The sequence below is a fragment of the Euprymna scolopes genome, chromosome 45 (genome assembly GCF_053919585.1).
Source record: "Euprymna scolopes isolate OS-2025 chromosome 45, ASM5391958v1, whole genome shotgun sequence".
Classification (NCBI taxonomy): domain Eukaryota; kingdom Metazoa; phylum Mollusca; class Cephalopoda; order Sepiida; family Sepiolidae; genus Euprymna; species Euprymna scolopes.
Window position 1 is genome coordinate 11,578,534 of NC_136526.1, and position 19,734 is coordinate 11,598,267.

The 19,734-nt window shown below is 37.1% G+C and overlaps 1 protein-coding gene across 1 annotated transcript in view; it reads right to left on the reverse strand.

Annotated features, from left to right (window-relative positions):
- The window catches only part of LOC145269252 (GMP synthase [glutamine-hydrolyzing]-like), a 120,338-nt gene extending 114,861 nt beyond the window's left edge, over positions 1-5,477 (reverse strand). The window contains exon 1 of the mRNA XM_080124878.1: positions 5,258-5,477. The gene's annotated coding sequence lies outside the window, so the exon portion shown is untranslated. The remainder of the gene's footprint in view (positions 1-5,257) is intronic.
- Between the last annotated feature and the right edge of the window lie 14,257 nt (positions 5,478-19,734).

Genomic DNA, 19,734 nt, shown 5'->3' on the forward strand with positions numbered 1-19,734 from the left:
AGATATTTCTCCATGGGGTATCTCTGACGTAATCTCTGATGGCATCCCAGTCAGCCTTATTGTAGTACCTTGTTGTTTTGCTCTTCAACTTCGGGTCAAGAGTTTAGAGTGATGTCCATCATTATCACAGGATGATCAGCATTCCCGAATGGGCAATGAGCATTTGTTACACAATCCTCAGGAACAGTTGTCAGAAATAGATCCAGAAGTGAGGCTTGTTGGTCCTGACGATCTGGGTTGGTTGGTTGTTTTACGGCACATCAACCCTTTTCAGGTTATTTAACGCCGAATCCGGTGATTTTGAAGAAAAATTTTTTAATAGAATATATTTGTTTTTTGCAAGTCAGTTTCTATTTAACTCATAGTTGAGACCCTAACAGGTACTACCACTCCGAGTCAGAGTGGACCTGGGAGCAATGGCAATTAAAGGGTTGCTCCACACTCCACAGAGCCCACAAGCTGGGGCCTCACCATCGGATATAGTTTTAGGTCATATCCAGGACCTGACGATTTGAGAGACGAACTTTACTGTCTGCGTCAAGGAATGGGATATGGAAAAGTTACGGATGATGCTACCAGCTGTGTCAAAGTAGTGAGGAAAGTGGGTATTAAAGTCTCCGAATACATGTATTTGAGCGCTATTGTCAAGAGAGAGTGCCAATTAATTATTTCTGTCAAAGAGGGCTAGTTAATTCTCACAATGTAACATTACCTTCAACAAATTAGTTTGGTTTAGCGCATTTACTGCCAGCTATAGCTCTATTGAATGTCATTGCTAAGCTATTTTTCTGCAATTTTCAAAAACTAAAGTCAACAAATAATCTATATATTAATACGATAGCGTGTGTTACTTTGTGTGACACGCTGACATCTTTTTTCTTTCGAGTGGCTGTCATTTAATAATTGTTGTGCCCTTCTATTTCTCGTAATAAATAATTTTGCCAAGAATTCTTCATAAGTTTTGGTTTCGTTTTCGATTATAGACGATGGCACTCAACTCATCTATTTTTAAACATTTTTTTGAAATCACTACTTTATATTGTTTTTAACGGTCATGTTCACATCTATAAATATAAAAGCGAAACTGTATGTATGTGTGTTCGCTTTTTCTGTGTGTCTACAAAAGGCTTCTTTCAGAGAAGTGGTCGCTCGCTTTACAACTTTTTATATCACATATAAATCGTAATATCTCACAGTTAACAACGAAGCTCGCCTGTCTATTTAATTTGCTCGACTTCGGGAAGATAAATATTCAACATTTGTCGCTCGCCGCATGTGGGTTAGTCTTTTTCCTATAACATCTTGGGGGGCGAGGAAAAAAAGCGTTCAGCAGTAAATGAAATCCCGATCTCATTAACTCATTACCTGCTAAATCCAAGTAATTAAATAAATTCAAACGTGTTTCCGTAAGCATGTCGCGGTGGGGCAATGGTTGACGTCATATTTTTTTTTTTCACAACTTTGCCTCAACGGTTCGGGTTCGATCCTCATACTTTATTTTTTTTTTAACCCCCCCCCCCACCTCCAAACATCCGGGCAACGCCAGGTACCCCTCGCTAGTTATTAAATAGGGAAAAATAAATAACTCACCCTTTTTTATTGTTCTACACGTTATTGTATTAATATATAGACTTGCTTAGATAAATATTTTTACAGTTTTAACAAAAGGGCTACAATAATATGATGGTGTCTTCATGCTGAACATCCACAGAATGTCCAGCAGCAACATATTACATATGAAAGATGCCGCTGTGGAATTTCCACAGGTCCCGCTAGTGCATATGAATATAAAATGGCTAGTTATTTCATAAGTACCAAATTTTCAAATAACAAAAACAATTTTGGCGGACCTGGTTAAGAATGGCTTTCGAGGTTGGAAGTGCATGTTTATTCCGAAAGCCGTTCTTAACATGGGGAGGGTGGGATGTTTATAATACGCTGGGGTGGGGCACGTCGTAAAAATTTACCAAAATGCCTTTCGGAATAAACACCCTTTTCAGGTTGAACAACCAGTGCTTTCATCAAACCGAGATTTGAAAAATATTCTAATGGCTTTTCGGCCTTCATTTATCGGTAAACGACGGCAAATTTAAAAAAAAAAAAAGAAAAGAAAAAAGATACTTTATCAATTTGTGATTTTTGGAATATACCATCTCCCTTCCGTGTCAAATAGGTACGCAATAAAAGATTTTGTTTTCGGTATGCATTTTTGGTTCCGCGCTGAAATAACGTTATAAAAGCCATTCTTAACATGGGGAGGGGAGGATGTGTTGTAACTAATCCGTGCTTCCACCTAACAATTTTATGAATAAAAAGATATTGTGAAACTTGAACTTAACCTGAAAAAACTATTTTAAAATGGCGCGGTACCAAAAATGCATAAGAACCTTCCCTTCATTTTTGTTTATCGCCATTTTCAAATAACAAAAACAATTTTGGCGGACCTGGTTAAGAATGGCTTTCGAGGTTGGAAGTGCGTGTTTATTCCGAGAGCCGTTCTTAACATGGGGAGGGTGGGATGTTTATAATACGCTGGGGTGGGGTACGTCGTAAAAATTTACCAAAATGCCTTTCGGAATAAACACCCTTTTCAGGTTGAACAACCAGTGCTTTCATCAAACCGAGATTTGAAAAATATTCTAATGGCTTTTCGGCCTTCATTTATCGGTAAACGACGGCAAATTTAAAAAAAAAAAAGAAAAGAAAAAAGATACTTTATCAATTTGTGATTTTTGGAATATACCATCTCCCTTCCGTGTCAAATAGGTACGCAATAAAAGATTTTGTTTTCGGTATGCATTTTTGGTTCCGCGCTGAAATAACGTTATAAAAGCCATTCTTAACATGGGGAGGGGAGGATGTGTTGTAACTAATCCGTGCTTCCACCTAACAATTTTATGAATAAAAAGATATTGTGAAACTTGAACTTAACCTGAAAAAACTATTTTAAAATGGCGCGGTACCAAAAATGCATAAGAACCTTCCCTTCATTTTTGTTTATCGCCATTTTAGTACCAAACTGAATAAGCACGTTATATGGGTTTGTTTCACTGTACACATTCGAAAAAGTTGTCACAAAACAAATATAGAACAAATAAATGTTATCAAAGGCAAGATAAGTTACTTTTCTACTCAACTGGATATGTTTTTAGTGTTTATATTTAATGTAACATGTTTATTCAGCTCGAAAAATATACAGTGTTTACCGAATTGGAAAATTTTAAATGGCGGCCGACTCTTTCTCGGAGACGGTAAGTTTGGGAAAAGGAGTTATAAATAAAAAAAAAAGGTCAAAATACTGTTAAAAACCTGCCGAATATATGTCAACCGATGTCACGGTCGGGTAACATATATTGAGCGAGTTTCTAACAGTATTTTGTCTGTTTTTTTTTTTTTATTTATAACTCATTTCCCAAACTTACCGCCTCAAAGAGAGAGTCGGCTGCCATTTTAAATTTTCCAATCGGTAAACACTGTTTTTCGAGCTGAAACTGTCAGTTAGGTAGAAAAGTAACTTATCTTGCCTTTGATAACATTTATTTGTTATATATTTGTTTTGTGACAACTTTTTCGAATCTTTGTGTACAGTAAAACAAACCCCGTTAAATTGTTAAGTGAAAGTGCAAAATAGATACAAAACACTTCCCCCGGGTTTGTATTACTGTACACATAGATTCGAAAAGTTGTCAAAAAACAAATATATAACAAATAAATGTTATCAAAGGCAAGATAAGTTACTTCTCTGCCAAACTGGATATATTTTTTGTGTTTTTATTCAATGTAACATATTTATTCAGCTCGAAAAACAGTGTTTACCGATGTATTGGAAAATTCAAGATGGCGTCTCACACCCTCTTTAACACCGTAAGTTTGGAAAAAGGTTTTATAAATAAAAAACTATACAAAATACTATTAAAAACCCGCCGAATATATGTCAACCTATGTCACGGTAACATATTGAGCGAGTTTTTAACAGTATTTTATCCGGTTTTTTATTTATAACATCTTTTCCCACACTTACCGTGTTAAAGAGAGAATAAGACGCCATCTTGAATGTTCCAATACATCGGTAAACACTGTATGTTTTTCGAGCTGAATAAACATGTTACATTGAATAAAAACACGAAAAATATATCCAGTTTGGCAGAAAAGTAACTTATCTTGCCTTTGATAACATTTATTTGTTATATATTTGTTTTTTGACAACTTTTTCGAATCTATGTGTACAGTAATACAAACCCCCGGTTTCTTTTTTGTCCTAAAAACTGTACTTTTTCTTCCTTATGCTTTTATTAAATTAACGATTTTATTTAAAATGTGCCTTTTCTACAGCATTTAAACTTTTGTTATCGCGCTGTTTTTAAATAGTTTTTCCATGCTAAATTCGAGTTTCATGATATCTTTTTATTATTATTATTATTATTATTAAATTGTTAGGTGGAGGCACAGAATAATTACAAAACACCCTGCCCATGTTAAAAATGTCTTTCAAAATAACGTTATTATTGGTATTATTATACAAACACCGTGACAGCGTTAGGGTTAGGGTTAGGGTTTAGGGTTAGGTTTAGGGTTAGGGTTAGGTTTAGGGTTAGGGTTAGGGGTAGGGTTAATTCGCTGTCACGGTGTTTGTATAGTTTTACCTTATTATTTCATAAGTGCCAAATTTTTAAATAACGAAAACATTTTTACTGAACTAAACCTTGGGTTGGGGAGGGGAGGTATTAAGAAAACCCAGTTCGGTTCAAATTCTGTGAAGTCTCATAATTTCTGCGCAAAAAAGACAATGATAAACAATAAAAATGAAAATTTTCATCTTATTCAATTGTAGATTAAAACCTGGAATTCTACGATCCAAGCAAATTAAATACATTCACGTATTGGCACTTTTTTTTTTTACTATTTATTATTTTATTTATTTTTTTTAGAAATAAATACATTAATTAGATATTATATTTAAATAGCATACAAATTACTGACATGGGATGAACTTGAAGAATTTCATAAATAAACAAACATTTTTGGTCAAGTCGAGTTGCCAGTATTACTATTTAAAAAAAAAGAAGGTCGTTGATAACTCGTATGAATTTAGGAAGGAAAGCAACTTAAAATAATAGAAATTAAAAAGAAACATTTAATTGTTGAAGGACCCAAAATCAAGGGATGATTTTTGTATTCTGTTTCCCTTGGTGCTTTTTGCTTTTTTTTTTTTTTTTGTTCTTTTTTTTTTTTTAGTCTTCTTTAATCGGATACCTACCTAGAAACGTACGTCCTCTCCGCGAACAGGTAGCCGAGGGGACTGCTGCCTTGGGATATCTCGATTTTAAAAGGAGGGGAGTCCGAGTCGGGGAACGAACAGGATTCCCGCAACAAACAATAACAATTGCGGGGGGAAAACCACACAAACTAAAAATTTCGCGGAAAAAAGCACATGTATTTCAATGCGCATGCGCGCTTACCAATCACCGCCCGTTTCCGCTTTCAAAGCCGAATTTTCGTATTTCGTTAAAAAACGACTATTTTGAAACTTAAAAACCTAAAGATGGCTACTTTTAATTTTTATTTTACTTTAATTAGAAAATAAATAAATAAAAAAACAACAACATCTAACTTACTTATTTACGCTAATAATAGTAACCGAGACGAGACGCACTACTTAAAGCAGATAGGTTTAAGAATAGGTACAGACGTATACTTCCAGTATATTGGCGCCGTCGCCGTCCTGGATCAAAAAGAAAATCTCCAATATTCGCCAAATCTTCAATGAAAACCTTTCGACCGGTGTTAATACCTACTTAAACAAACAAACAAACAAAAAAATCAATATATTTTTGCTCCCCCTTTTTCTGCTAAACGCTATTTTGTTTTTAACAATAATTTTTTTTTTTATCTAGGAAGTAATCACTTATCAAAACCCGAAAGCCACTCGAGGATAAGTTGGTAGTCCAGTAATCGTTAATTTTTTTTACATAGGCATCACCACTTATCAAAGACCAAAGGCCATTCGAGGATAACAGTCAATTGAACAATATAGTAATCGTTAGTAATGGAAATTCGGTAAATTTGTTAACTTAAGTGGAACGGCTCATCAAGAACTTGTTTACGTTGGACTTGAAGATAACCATATTGCAGTTGGCTGGAAAGCAGGCACACGGAAGACAGTTCCAGCATTAATACTGTGAGCTTCTGATTTCTGCCCATCAACTACGAGGATGACTCAACAAGAACTTGTTTACATTGGATTTGAAGGCTACTATGTTGTATTCAACCGGGAAGCAAGCCAATGGAACAATGTTCTACAGGTGGGCAGTTCTGGGAAAGAAGCTTTGTTCATGGAATCTGTGTTTAGATTTAGGCACAGATAGAAAATGAGGGAAATTCTATATAGCGGTTGTAGATAGTTGAGTGTATTTTTGTGAAAGTTTGGCAAAGGGTGGGGGAACCATAGATCGGAATTCAGTTGATTACTTGCTATGAAAATAACGATAGCGCAGAAACAGGCTAGCAACGCCTCCTCTGTGAGAAAGAGTTTGCAGGGAAGAGAAAAGGGCATCACCTAGGTTTCGAAAGTGGTTTTTGGACTCTATTAAGGCTGGATAGGGTGCGCCGATCAGCTCCTGCCTTGACAGAGTACAAAATAGACTTTGTAGCTTAGTGGGGGATGCCCTTTGCTCTTCCCTGCAACCTCTCTACCACAGAAGGGACGTTGTGAGCCTGTCGTTTTATCGTTACTTCCATGGCAAGTGCTCGTCTGAGCTTCAATCTCTGGTCCCCTCTCGCCAATCTTTCACGAAAAACACCGGTCTAGCTGAAACCACTGTCAGTAATATTCCCCATTCTTTATCTGTGCCTAAATCAAAACGTAGATTCCATGAACAAAGCTTCTTTCTTAGAAGTGCATGCTTGAGGAATTCTCTTCCGTTTGCCTGTTTCCCACCTGACTACAACTTGGATGTCTTCAAGTCCAACATAAACAAATTCCTGATGAACTGCCCCCTTAAGTAAGACACTTTATCAAATCTCCAATATTAACGATTACTACGATATTATCCCATTGATTACTGTACATGCAATAACTCTTATCCTCGAGTGGCCTCTGGGCCTTGATAAGTAATGACTTCCTTGTAAATGAAAAAAAAAAAATATGGCAACAATACTCCTTTTTAGGACGTATCTGGATCTCATACAGATATTGGATTGCATCGGCAGTGAGATACCTTCTGGAGCAATAGAGTGATCCAACCATTTTTCCAGCAATCTTGGCAACAGATTTGATGTATGTGTTCCATTTCAGATCAGGAATGAAGGTCAGTCCCAAAAGTTTGTCAAGACATGGGGCTTCTCCAAAACGAGTATATTTTGAATAAGTATATATATATTTTTTTTACGTGGTGGTCACTATACCGCAACTGGTATAGTGTCTGAAGTATAACGGTACTTGGATCACGGTGTAAAATTTTATGTCGTCACTCCTCAAGATGCTGCATTTCTTTCCCAAAAGCAACACTCGATTCTAAGAAACACAATAAACCGACCCAACAGACACCCTCGCCCAAACTGTATGTGCACTAACAAACAGATTGATCTGCACAAACAGCAGCACCAAGAAGCTCGTCAACAGCCACAAAGGTTCGCTGTATGCCAGAGATACCTCTGTAGCGTCTACCCCGGAACTAAAATTTGACAGAGACTTTTGAATTGTCACCGTTTCCGGAGAGCTCTAAAAAAGAGGACAAAAAAAACCGTGGCGCCAAATTCGAGTGCCCTCTCTTTCTTTTTCGCTCGCTGACCCTTGAGGAGTTAACACGCGCTACTGCTGTGTCTGTCACATGTGCGCGACACGCGATATGCCAGTTCTCATAATGAAACCAAAAAAACATTCTTCTTACCTTTCCACGCCACTTTTCACTCGAACGGCTATCCCAAAGAAAAATATTTAATTTATCTTTTCTTTTCGACTTTACGCCAAAAAAAGAGAACATTTATCCAGTCAGTCAAGATTTATTTCTTTTCTACGGACACAAAAGAAACCACATGAGTGTAATACACAAAAGGGTAAATAAAATAACACTTCTTTTAACAAGCCAAGTCTGACTATTTATTTTCATTAATTTTTCTGAATATTTGTTTTTTTATTAATGTTTATGAAAAATTATTTTAAAGGAGCTGTTCGTCGTTTTGCCCGGCGAGCAGCTCATTTCACCTAAGAGACCTTCCATGCTTCAAATACAGATGCAGATACCAGCACCCGCCCAAGGAGGTTCTACATACACAGCCACCATCATACGACCAAAGTTACCGCAACAACAGTTACAATTGTTATTGACGCAACAGCAACCGCTACATCCGCAGCAGCAGGTACCACAAACTAAACACACGCTGCTCCATATCCGATCTATAGCTCCACGCTCACTTCACCTTTCTGTCGAATATCTCCCAACCCTATGAATGACGTCAATGAACAACATCCTTTAATACAACTGCAAAGAATCAGATTGAACACGAGTTAAATTCATACTTTTAAAAAAATTTTTTTTTTATTATATTTTCACCCCAAACAAGACACATTGCCACTTTGGTGTAGGGGGCTACTATCAGGAGAAACAACTACTGGGGTACTATGTAGGGATTTGGGCAGCAAGATGTTGGTTCACGTTGCACTTGAACTTCTGCATGTCAGTACAGTTGGGGAAGCAGTGACCTGGAATAGAATTCCAAAGTCTAGCGGTTCTGGGGAAGAAACTACCGGAGTAGAAAGATCTTTTACATCTAGGGATTTCTACAGTGTGGGGGTGGGATTTTGCAGCTTGTCGGGTCTGTCGAGGGTGTTCACGTCATGGGGGCACAAGTGCTTGCAGTTCATCAGAGCATTCACCACTAAAATACTTGTAGAACAGGCAGAGGGATGCAACGTTTCGTCGATGGGACAGAGGCTGAAGCTTAGATGCCAGTTTAGGGCCTATCAGATTTGCGACTCTCTTTTGAACCCTGTCAAGGAGCGAGAGACTAGTAGCCGATGCACCAGCCCAAATATGACAGCAATACTCCATACATGGGCGACTTCGCATCAAAACTTAAAGAATTTACAAGTGAGGCATTTATAATCTCGTTAAGTTCGTTGACAGATAGAATCAAGTTATATATCATTTCTTTCTTTTATATAATGTGAATTTTAAGACTGACAAAAATCTATCTCATTTAAGTTTTGTTTTACATATGAAGTGTTATGGATACACTTTTATCTACATTTTAAAATCTTAACACTTAATATTTTTTTACTATTATATAAAATAAACTTTGTGAGTTCGTTCCCTATGAAATCCTAAATGGCTGAGCAAAGTTTGTTATTGTTGTAAAGATTTTCAAAAATAGTTTTTCATTTACAAATGAGCAAAAACTTTTGCACCGACCAAATATATTATTTCAGACTAATGTACCATCGTTCATTACTCACTTAATTACTCGTTCTGCTTTCATAATACTATCCTTCCAGGCATTATCTCTTCCTTTTTGTTTTTACAGATAAGTGGGTACTGCATTATCTCTTTTGCTGTTTTAATACATCATCCCAGGCATTATTACTATGAACAATCTGATAAAGCCATTCAGTGGCGAAGGCGATGTGGTGGCTTGGCTAAAGAAACCACCAGACAATAAAGGTAGTAGCAAAGAGAGTGAGCACCTGTTCATATTTGACTTTTAATTGAAGTATCCTAGTGTTCACCTCAATTTAAAAAAAAAATTACTTTAAATCGAGAAGGCAAAAAGAAACTCTACAGCAACAAATCAGCTTAAAATCAGCTTAAATCAACAAAGCATCTTTAATCATAAATGTTGTTGAGCCAGGTTATACAGCGTAACATTTAGTCCATATGCTTCGACTTTTCTCTTAGTGATCATCAGGAGCTCATTAATCTCCACCTTTCTGGTTTATCCAATCGAGAAACTGACAGCAGATTAAAATATGATGAGAAAGTAGTATGAATTACTGTGCAAAAGCATTAAAACACTGGCAATGTTCGTGATACTCCTAAATCTGGTCGTCCTAGAGGTACTTCTTACAAGAAAGACAATGCGATAAAATTCGCAGCCCCAGAAACAGATTTGAAACAGCTCCCGAATCCGATAACCATGTAATCTTGTTAAAAAGCGCTCTTTTTCAACAGTTAAAACAAATTGAATGGATTTTAATTTGTGAGGCTGTGTTGCAAGACGCAAACCAATGAATTCTGTAAAGAACAGAAAGTGCCGCCTGGACTTTGTCAGATGCAATGAAAACCATGACTCTTCATATTAGTCGAAAATTATTATTAGCAATTTATGAATGACTTGCTTTTCACCGAGCGAATAAAATCTAATGACACCAGACAATAAAGGTCGTAGCAGAGAGAGGGAGGAACTTCGTCCGAGCAAGGTACAATATGTCGCCTAGATCGGGGCAGGTGCAAGAGACATTTGCACACTTGTCGATATTCACATACTCCTGGAGGCATCCCAGGATTCTTCCAGCAAGCAGGGAGACAGATGCAACAGGTACCATCAAACTCGGGGATGAAGTATGGGTGAAGCCTCCAGGGCTGCGATGTACCACACAGTGGAGCAGAGGACATGTAACCGGGAGTAATACGAACAACAACATTGCAGTAGACATATTCTTGACATCATGATGTGCAGCAAGGGAGTGGTGAGACATTTCAGAGGTCGAGTAGGGAAAGATGAGCGCCACAGTGGATGAGCGAGTACGAAATGTGAGGGGGGACATGATGTCTTAAGTTAAGGAAACAAAAGTCTTTTTTTTTTTTTTTTCATTTTTCTTAAACTTTTTCTTCTAGGGGATGGGACATCCAACCAGATGTCTGACATTTACCCCTATTTTAGTGAGTCCAACCAAGAGACCTTTTGAGGATTCTAGCCGTCCCTTTCAGTGCAATCGTTTGTATTTCACTTGCACTTGGTTCACCGGGTATGCTTGCTATGTACTTTTTAAAGTTTTTTTTCATAAGCCCAGTTGCTCCTATGATGACTGGTATAATTGAAACGTCTTTTAATTTCCAATTTCGTTTCATATCATACATGTGTGTGTGTGTTGGGCGAGGTTGGACGATAAAGAGAGAGAGAGAGAGATTAAAGATGGTGCCTATGGTTTTATAAGCTGTGGTCTCACAAAAATCCTGCCACACATACGCAAATAGGGAATGTTGTATTATGTGGATTGTATTAGTAAAGGGTTACTGATAACACGGAGAGAAGAGAGAGAGACACACGTGTGAACGGAACAGAAGCTTTATTAGCACTAAAGAAGGAGTAGTGGTTTTTGCTACTACGATATACCACGTGATTGTGTGGTGGGAGGTTGCAGACAATGGTGATGGTGAGAGTAATCTCAGTCAAGGGGAGATAACTCGTGTTCCTTGATGTGTATAACAATGATGCTATTTTTAGCAAAATTATTGGACTTACAATAATAACAACAACAAAAGTAATCAAGAGGCCCACTTCTTGGCCTTTAGGTCAAGATCAAAGTGTAGTATCTGTTTTTCAGATGCTACACTTCAATTTTTTGTTCTCTGTTAGTGGAGGAGAAATCCTTCACGACTGAAACAGCTTTTATTTTTTGTTCCTTTTCTCCACATTCAAAAACGACCCTGGTGTCTAACTCTGTCCCGTGGAGAGGCATTGTAAATAGGAACAACAACAACAACAACAACAACAACAACACTACGATATACCACGTGATTGTGTGGTGGGAGGTTGCAGACAATGGTGATGGTGAGAGTAATCCCAGTCAAGGGGAGATAACTCGTGTTCCTTGATGTGTATAACAATGATGCTATTTTTAGCAAAATTATTGGACTTACAACAACAACAACAACAACAACAAAAGTAAATAAAAATGATTTTATAATTATTTCCGACACGTGATTGTGTGGTGGGAGGTTGCAGGCGATGGTTATAGTTGGAGTAATCCCAGTCAAGGGGAGATAACTCGTGTTCTTTGATGTGTATAACAATGATGCTATTTTTCGCAAAATTATTGGACTTACAACAACAACAACAACAACAACAAAGTAAATAAAAATGATTTTATCATTATTTCCGACACGTGATTGTGTGGTGGGAGGTTGCAGGCGATGGTTATAGTGGGAGTAATACCAATCAAGGGGAGATAACTCGTGTTACTTGATGTATATAACAGGGAAGACAGGCTGTATAAAAACAGCCTGAGTTGAGATGTAGCTTGGGTGAACTTTGACGATTGTTGGATTTCTAGCCACGTGTTTGGGAGACCGTTGTCACGACTTCTCACGAGTTGATCAACAGATATCATAAAAAATAAAGAATCTATTTAAGTTCAAAACCCTTCAGTAACTTTTTGGACACCCTGTGTATTGACATTATTCTGTTAGTGGCTACTCCTGCTAATGAAAACTGTGTCTCGCTGGCTCCTGCTGATACAATCTGTGTTATGGTGTTGTTTGCATGTAATCAGGAGCTCGATGAAGATCTTATATCTCGCAATATCATCAACCATCACGCATGCTTATGTTATATACTGGGTGATATGGCTGTGACGTCTATTTTGTTAGCACCGTCTATATTCTAGCTATCCAAGATTTTTGAATATCTCGATAGATAGATAGTTTGTTTGGGCATATATGCATATGTTGTTGTCTCGTCTAGTGAATGGAATCACCGCTGTTCATCTATCTATGAATAACAAGACGCTTTGTTATAAAACAATTTGATTTATTTAATAACAACATATACACATCAATACGGCGGTGAAGGAATGAGAGGGTGGCGGGAAGGGTGTGGTTGCGACCGTGACAGGCAGTTGAGCGTCGTCTGTCCTTTTCTGCTGTCACCTCTCTCTGTCCCCCTTGACTTGTTTATGATTGCTTTTTATGAATTTTCCCGTTAATCGATTTACGTAATCGACCCACATTCTGACCCTGTTGATATTTGCATTTGGTCTTATTTGCGGCCGAATCTTATTCCCGGGTTTCATTTTTGTCGGTCAGGGTTTAAGTTCATCCGAACTTTGCTCCATTCAACGTCTGACCCATAAACCGACTTGCGTCATAGGACGAGGTCATCCAATTCCAGTTCATTCGCCCCTCCCCTTCTTATTGTACACTTACTCTACAATTTTATAGATGCCGTATCAGATCAGTGTAACTCAACTGATATCTTTTTTGACAGCACCTGTTTCGTAGCGCAGAAACAATCATAATAATTATTATTATTATTATCATGCCAGTTTTTGAATATTTTCCAGCTGGACTCATCAGAGAAATAAGAATTCGTCAACTTTAAAAAGAAAAGAAAAGAAGAATTTATACAGATCTGAAAAAAAAATCTGAAAAAAATCCGAAGAACATTTTTGCCTGAGAACATCACTTTCTTTCTTAGCATCACACTCTGTCCGTGTGTAGTCCTTTCTGCTGCCTCTTTTCTTTCATGCCTGATAACAGGTTCTCTTTCTTTGGATTCTTTCCACCACTTGCACTTGATCGTGCTAAGAAGACACCAATATTACTGTACATGAGCTTTTTTTTTTTTTACTAAGGGTTTTTATTAAGGCCTGAAGGCCACTCAAAGATAAAAGTTTATGAATGTCGGATAGACTGTGACACAATACTTTGTTGATCAGCAATGGCGGAATTTGGTTGGGTTTGATTATTTAACAGGACGGTTTAATAAGAAACTATTTACATTAGATTTGAAAATGAGCATGTTATAGTCAGCTGGGAGTCAGGCTGCGGTATCGTGTTCCATAGACGACCAGTTCTAGGAAAGAAACTTTGTTCATGAAAGTTTTTTGAGATGAGGATTGATTATTCATATTGTTTGGATTCTTCGAACTACTATTCTCATCTCCAGTGTTATTTGCACAATATTTTGGTCCATGTATTCGCCGAACTTCTTCAGGTGTAATTTTTTTGAACTCGGGAATCTTTCTGTCAAACTCAGGAATCTGCATGACCCATGGCATAGTGGATAGAGTACTTGGTGAAATTCAGTTGTAAAGGTCACACTGCTAGAGATTGAAGATTCAGTGTTCAGTGCCCCAAAATTACAATTGAAAACCATTTAGGACTTATACCGTGGCTTAAATAAAGGGTTCTGTTCAGAATTCTACGCAGATTCCTGAATTTGAGATAAACATTACAGAGTTTGACAAGCTATACAGGGTGGAATGATAAAATTGTCATCCTAGAAAAGACGACACGATTCCATTTTCATTTGATGGAAACCGGTTTTCATCCACAGACAGCCTGTTTTGCTATATAACTATATTGTACACTCCAAGTTCTGCATTAGAGCGCAAGACCGCACTTGTGGCTATGGTTCTACAAAAACATAAAATACCGATTGCTGCTCTTAGTGAAACTGGCTAAACAGGCTCTAGACAATTTGAAGACGTCACCGGAGGTTATACGTTTTTCGTTAATGGTAGGAAGGAAGAAGAAAATTATGCTTCTGGCATGGGCTTTGCTATAAAAACCGAGCTTGCTAAAACCCTTCCTTCACTTCCTACAGCTACCTCCGACCGAATCATGACCCTTAAATTAACTCTAAAAATATAATACTCCTATCTCTCTTGTAAGTTGTTACGCTCCGACTATTTCAAACAGAGATGAGGTAAAAAATAACTTCTACAATTAACTCCGCACGGTTGTTGCAAATGCTAGGCACTAAGAAAAACTAATAGTGCTTGGAGATTTTAATGCTTGTGTTGGCGCTGATTGTGTCACTTCGAATGATGTGATACGTCATCATGGCGTTGGCTGTATGAACTCCAATGTTTTTTCGTTTTCTTTCTCTTTGCCAGGAGTATGACCTTAGCATTATCAATACACTTTTCTCGCAACCAAATCAGCGCAAAACTTCATGCATCCACGATCCAAGGATTGGCACATGTTGTCACAAGTCGTTGAGGCATAAAAGACTTCTCGTTAGTGCAAAGCTTTCATTCAACCTGCTTTTTGTTTGACCACGGTCTTCTTCGAATTCTGGTATTCTAAGCTTTTTCAGTAGCTTCCAAAGTGCTTCTCTGTTCACTGTGTCGAAAGCTTTAGGTTTGGTTTGGTTTGGTTTGCTTTGTTTTAGGTTAACGGCATATCAACCCTTTTCAGGTTATTTAATGCCAAGCCCAGAATTAAAGAAAAAAAAAAATTATATGTATTCAAAGTACTTTATGCCTTCAAGTATCTATCTATTCTGTATAGTTCAATAGTTTTGTTTGTTTTAATATCTTAAGATCTCTTTCTTTTTTTTTTTTAAGTCTTTTATATCCTCAAATATTTATTCATAAAGTTTAGTTGGGTTGTTTCAGAGAATAATTCATATTTTTGTAAAGATCCTTGTTACTCTTAAAAAGGATAATATTTCATTCAAACAGTTGTTTTCGAAAAGTTTCTTCATGCTGTTGTGTTTGAGATATTGTTTTCTAGCTTTATCTAGAGCTCTACATTCCACAAAAAGATGTTTGATGGTGCAAGTTTTCTGGCAGAACGGGCATTGTGGTTGTTGTTCTTGTTTTAGAATGAAGGAGTGTGTGAGTTTTGTATGGCCAATATGGATTCTAGTAATAATAACTTGTTCTTTTCTGGTTGGTTGTTTTTGTTTTACGGCATATCAACCCTTTTCGGGTTATTTAATGCCGAATCCAAAGATTTTGAAGAAAAATATTTTAATAGAATATATTTGTTGTTTTCAAGTCGGTTTCTATTTAACCCATAGTTGGGACCCTAACAGGTACTACCACTCCAGGTCAGAGTGGACCTGGGAGCAATGGTAATTAAAGGGTAGCTCCACACTCCCCAAAGCCCACAAGCCAGGGCCTCACCAATGCATATAGTTTAAGGTCATATCCAGGACCCCCATTGAGGGACTTTTACCCTCTGCAGGGGGGCAGTCAGCGTATTTTAATGCCCCACCGACAGGGCCGCTCTTTTCTGGATTTTGGGGGAGTTTGTCTCCATTTTTCCAGTATGGGTTTGATTTGGTATAATTTGTTTTGGAGGTTTTAATGCTCATGTTGGTGCTGATCATGTCACTTAGAATGGCGTGATAGGTCATCACGGTGTTGATGCTGGACAGACACCCTTCAATTATCTCCCTCATAACCCCTTTCATAATAATTTAGATTATTTCAATTATCATGACTGCGCTGAGAGAAAAAAAAACAAACAAAAAACTCTTTAACTACCGCTTATACTCTGTGGAAGTGAGTAACTTCCCTTGAGTTTTCTTTCCTTTTTCTTTCTTTCTTTAAATAAACTGCCGATTTGCCGCGACTCGTTCCCTGCTTAGTTCTCAGTAAGATAAAGCTTCTTTCAAGCTTCCTCATTCTGATAAAACCCTATCTAAGAACACTACCAGGCACTAAAGTACCTTCATGTGAAATTTCATAAAAATCGGCTCAGCTATTTTCGAATCCATAGGGAACTCTCTCTCTCTCTCTCTCTCACACATTTGATCGCTAATTTTGGTAGATTTTGTGAAACTAAGCAATCAAGGAAATTCCATTCAATCGTTAACTTTTTCACTTGGCGGCTTCAGAGTGGCACTGATAGGGAATATTACAAACCAACCATTAAAGTAATTTTGTATGAACCAGTATTATATGACTTTTTTGACAGATTTAATTTTGCTGTCAATATCGTGTCCTCATCCTCTGCTCCCAGGCATTTCTCGAATTAGATATTTACAGAACAGACCAAGTTATGGTTGTCAACATCCATAAATGATTGTAGTGCTATAGAACTGACTGGATTTGAACTTGACTCCTCCAAGTGGTCTATCCATATAAATATGTACTTCATCATGTCCAACTCCAAAATAATAATTTGTTAAATTTCAGAGAAAAACAAAAAAACTCATGTATACTTTTAGATGTTTGTGAAAAAGTACAAGATGTAGTAAATGATACAACCATTTTTTTCTTCTGATTATTTGAAGATGGTTTAGTCAGTGGCTTAAAATCACATCAAAAGGTCAAGCAAGTTGAGTTACTGCCCACCTTATCGCCTTTTGGCATTTGAGGTCGATTCTTTTTATATAATATAGATCATGGTTGAGAGTAAACATATTTGAAAATGGATACTTCTTGTCTGAACTCCAATGTTTTTTATTTTCTTTCTCTTTGCCAAGAGTATAACTTTACCATTATACACTTTTCCAGTAACCAAATCAGCACAGATGGTCCTGTGGTGAGGTCCCAGCTTGTGGGATATATCCAGTGGTGAGGTCCCAGCTTGCGGGCTTTGAGGAGTGTGGAGCCATCCTTTAATTGCCATTGCTCCCAGGTCCACTCTGACCCGGAGTGGTAGTACCTGTTAGGGTCTCAACTATGGGTTAAATAGAAATCGGCTTGAAAACAACAAATATATTCTATTAAAAAATCTTTCTTCAAAATCTTTGGATTTCGCATTAAATGACCTGAAAAGGGTTGATATGCCGTAAAACAAAAGCAAGCAACCAACCAAATCAGCACAGAACTTCATGGATGCATCCACGATCCAAGGATTGGCAGATGATAGACCATGTTGTACCAAGGCAACGAGCCATAAAAGACTTCTCATTAACTCAAAGCTTTGCCTCAACCTGCTTTTGTTTGACCATGTAAGATTCCAGCTGAAGCGAATCCAGCTCAAAAGATCTACGTTGAGAAACGTAGAAAAGCGTAATGAACTTAAAAAAAATTTTTTTTTTTTTAATTACATTTTCACCCCAAACAAGGCACGTTGCCACTTTGATGTAGGGGCCTACTATCAGGGACATAAGCATCAGGGGTACTATGTAGGGAGTTGGGCAGCAAGATGTCAGTTCACGTTACACTTAAACTTCTGCATGTCAGTACAGTATGGGAAGCACGGACCCAGAAAGGAATTCCAAAGTTTAGCGGTTCTGGGGAAGAAACTACTGGAGTAGAAGGCCCTCTTATATCTAGGGATCTCTACTGTGAAGTGGTGGGATTTAGCTGCTTGTCGGGGTATTTAAGTTGAGGGGGTACAAGTGCTTGCAGTTCGTCAAATAAAATGGACTTATCTCTTGATGCAGTCTCAATTTCTGGGAATATTAAATCTTCGTGGAAATCAATACAGGATGTGGTCCACAGCATATCACATCACATGAGGTTCTTGGTTTTCCAGTTTACAAACAGCAGGACTGGTTCGATGACATAAATTCGGCAGTTCTCATCAGCTATCTTCAATTTCATGTACTATCCTGCTTCGGCAGCATATCAACGAGCTCAAGATTATTTCAGTGGAACAAATACACAGAAGACGTTGCCGAAGCTGCTACAAAAAGGTTGGCCTTTTGGTCAAGATCAAAGTTGTACCATTTTATTGTTATCTTTTTTGTTTTTAGACGTCAATAAAAAATGTTTTAAAAATTGGGAGTTAAGTAGGACGTCCCCCAATATGAAAGGGTGAATGCGGTATTATGGTGAAAGAAGATACTAGCTGGGAGAAACTTTTGACTTTGTTTAGTCCTGGAGTGACAAGGATGACCAACAACCCCTACAATCCCCCCTTTTGAATTGGCCATGTGCCTAAGTTTTTTGTTCATCGTTGATTTTGACTGTATTTTTAACATGAATAAAAGATTTAATATCTCAAAGTGTAGTATCTGTACTTCAGATGCTGCACTTCATTTTCTTGTTCTCTTTCAGTGGAGGAGAAATCCTTCACGACTGAGACAATTTTTATTTTTGTACCTTTTCTCCATGGGGAGGCATAGTAAATAGGTACAAAAAGGTTAGAATTTTTGCATAATTTCATGAACCAGAGATGAGAGGAAAATAGAGTCCTGTGACGACAGAAATGCAATTAGCTGATTATTCCGATTAATCATCTGGTTTGACGATATTACATTTCTATGTTATTTAATGCCGAACCTGGTCATTTTAGGAAAAGTCTTTCTGCTTTCAGTGTTTTTAATTTGAGGCATCGGTATCTTACAAAAATTTATTCATACCGTTTGATTTTGTAAAAGATATTTTGAAATATTGTTTTTAATTTGAGGCATCGGTATCTTACAAAAATGTATTCATACCGTTTGATTTTGTAAAAGATATTTTGAAATATTGTTTTTAATTTGAGGCACCGGTATCTTACAAAAATTTATTCAAAACATCACATCAAAGCACTAGGGTCTTTAGCCTTTTTTTCTCCGTTCTACAGCATATGTTCTAGATGGCCTCCATTTAGCTTTTTTCTTTTTTTTTTGGGGGGGGGAGGGGGGTTCACCCTGTGTGTGTGTATATATATATATATATATATATATATATATATATATATATATATATATATATATATATCAAAGATGGCGTAAACATAAAACACAAATGCTACTTTTCGCCTTTCTGCAATCATGCCCATATTCTTTTTATTTTATTTGTAAGTTGATGAGTTCTCATTCTTCTGATGAGTAAGGGCGGCAAAGATTAAAAAATTGACATAATAATTATATGACTGGTTCTGAGCTACGAAACAGGTGCTGCGAAGAATTGAACATTATAACATGCTGAAAAAATATACGGTAAGATGGACAACATCTTGAAATTTGGAATGTAGACTTTTGTCATTCATTTGTTATATGCTCTGTAATTATATTGAGCTTCATAAATTAAAGGATTGGTATAAATAAAAGGTGAAATATAATTGAATTCATACCGTTTGATTTTGTAAAAGATATTTTTAAATATTGTTTTTAATTTGA